Source organism: Apis dorsata, unplaced genomic scaffold (genome assembly GCF_000469605.1).
Source record: "Apis dorsata unplaced genomic scaffold, Apis dorsata 1.3 scaffold_934, whole genome shotgun sequence".
Taxonomy (NCBI): Eukaryota; Metazoa; Arthropoda; class Insecta; order Hymenoptera; family Apidae; genus Apis; species Apis dorsata.
The window spans coordinates 8160-11126 of NW_006264044.1; the positions used below are offsets into that span (position 1 = coordinate 8160).

The following is a 2967-nucleotide window of genomic DNA, read 5'->3' on the forward strand; positions in this document are numbered from 1 at the left end:
AAAAATTTTCCAAGATAACAAAACACCTATATCGATAAATAGAAAAAAAATTATTTTTCAAAAAATACAAAGTGATACAGAATGATATTTGGAAATAGGATATAAATTTAATGCATAAATTTTATAAAATAAGATAAATTTGCTCGCGTGTAAATACAAAACGGCAGTAAAAATAATTATTATAATCATTATATCATTATATCATTATATATAATCATATCATTATATCGTTCATTGTATATATTTTTGTATTTTATTTTTATTCCTCTTTAATCACGTTTATAACTTAACATGAACATATGTTTTATCAAGTCATGTTATATTTTTCCTTAGATGAATGAGCAAAAAATTACTTACTTATAATTAGTTGAAGTATCTTCAAAATGAGGTCGACATTATATTGTCATGATAATGAGGCACTTTTACTACCTGTAGAACGCGAGAAAATGATATATATTTAAAATAATAAATAATAATTAAAGATTTAAAATATATTCATAAATTAATCGCTATTAGTCCATAAATTATATTGTAAAAATATAACGAAATTTGTGATATACGATTAACATATATAAACTCGTATAAATATACCACATTTCTTTTTCTATAGTTAAAAAACGCTATCCGCAGATTTCAATTCAATATAAATTCCATAAATTTATCAATTGTATCAAAATAGGTTAATTAATCAAAAAGTCAAAGATATCTTGTACAAAATTAATAATTTTTTAATGTTTTATTCACATAGCATTGATAAACTGAATACGCGCTAAATACTGCGCGAGCGCAGACAAGGTTTTTAATAGATAATGGATACCAGGGCACTGTATCATTGAAAGGTTATTAACAAACTTTTCTTTTTTATCTTAATATTTTACTTATTCTTTAATTAGAAATTATATCCTTTCGCATTTTTCCTCTGTGTTTTTGCTGTTTCTTTGTCTTTATTTGTACGTATTGAATTTAAGTTGAAACATGATCAATTATTGTTATGTTATATAGTTATATATATATATATAATTTTTCTATAAATTATTCTCTATTAAATATATATATATATNGCTTCAAAAAAAAATGAAATCAAATAAATGTGTATTTAAAATTAGTGTATTGAGAAATAAAAGAATAATAAAAGAATAAAAAAGTGCAATTAAAATAAGAATATAGCATCAAAAAAAGAAAATAATAAAAAACAAAAATTATTTGAATATAAAAATAGCAAAACTAATAAAAAAAGAATAGAAATAGACATAGAAACAGCAAGAACAAGTTTTCGAGAAAATGAAAAAATGAAGAATAGTAAGAAGTAAACGAAAAAAATAAATTGAATCACTACTATACCAGTTATAAGATACTAAGATTCCATTAATAGTTGATTGAAAAATTCGAATCGCAGACTGGATGAAAGGCTAACTGGTTTGCTGCCTGTCTAGTTAACTGGATAGTTGACTGGATAGATGGATGGCTGGTTGGTTGGCTGGTTGGTTGGCTAGCTGGCTGGCTTAATGTCCGATGAGAGATTCGGGTCGAACATCGCGCAAACTCTCTACACCCTCTTTCTTCTTCGCTTTCCCTCTTGTCCTCTTTCACTTCTCTTTTCTTTCTCATTTCCTTTCTCTGTTTTCATTTCTCTTACAACCTTTTTTTATATTTGCTTTTTACAAATACATTTTATATTTCACTTTTATATTTTTTTCACCAATATTTAAGTATCTTAATTCATTATAATTCATTAACACTATATTATTTCTATTATGTTCACTTTTTCTATATCATATATAGAGATACACAAAAATTTAAAAATGTTTACTTTAATTTTTTATCAAATATATTTTTATTTTATATTTTAGATTAAATTTTTCTTCTACTTTTATTAAGTAATTCTTTTGCATTTCAATTTTTAAAAATGACTGACAAAAATACATATTTATAACTAATTAAACCAATTTTAAAAGTTAATGATTCAAAAATTATAATCAATAAAAATCTAATTGATTAGAAATTGTGAAAAAAGGAAATAAAACTATACTTCGTACTTGATAATCATAAAAGAAAAAAATATGAAATTTTCATATTAAAAATGAAACTATAGATTAATAGTATAATAATTCAAATGTAAAGATAAAAAAATTTACTTTGTTTCTCCTAAATTTGCCTATTTCATAAGAATTTACTGTGTTTTTCTTTCAAATTCGCGAAAGTATTATATACATACGCATACATTTTTATGCATAATTGTATATATAAAGCAAGCATATATAAACTTGATTAAAAAATAAAAAATGAAACAGAAAAATAATTATTCAAAAAGTTGATTCGTTGAATAAATTATACAATTGATATTTTAAGGAACTTCAACACCACGTATCGTCATTCTATTTTGTTCTTGCTCTTCTCGTGAAACGATTACGATATATTTCGTTCATATATTATTTGCTTAAAGAAAAACAGATTAACATTTATTTAATTTGATTTTGCAATACAATAATTATCATCAATGAAAACTCAATACAAGTCGTTTTAAGTATACGACTGAAATGCATCTATGCAAAAGATAAAATATGTATTTGAAAATATATTTAAAAAAGTATATATTTAAAAAATCAAGAAAAAATAGAATAGAATTAAATTTGAATATATAGAAAGTCGAACTATTATTATTTTGAATTCGATCATGATTTAAAATTATATCTTATTTTCCTATCTCGTACCACGAGAGCAAGCAGATATTTTTTGATCATTCTTCAACGCAGAGAGAAATATTTCGAAGCAATCAATATTCGTTTAAGAGTTTATTTACAAGTGGCAACAAAAATACTATCACCTCTTCCTGTATGATTATAGTACGTTAATATCTTCCTTAGATAAACAGGCACGTCAGAAAGAAATTTCGATCGACGTATTCAGCATAAGATTATTGCTTATCTTTCTTTTTCCTTCTTTTTCTTTTTTTTTTTTTTTTTTTTA

The 2967-nt window shown here is 23.3% G+C and overlaps 1 long non-coding RNA gene across 1 annotated transcript; it reads right to left on the reverse strand.

Moving 5' to 3' along the window:
• LOC116186565 lies at positions 1 to 1501 on the reverse strand. The gene is made up of 3 exons (XR_004151586.1): positions 1342 to 1501; positions 358 to 429; positions 1 to 26 (listed from the first exon to the last, which is right to left on the reverse strand). It is a non-coding gene; the product is annotated as an uncharacterized LOC116186565 (long non-coding RNA).
• Between the last annotated feature and the right edge of the window lie 1466 nt (positions 1502 to 2967).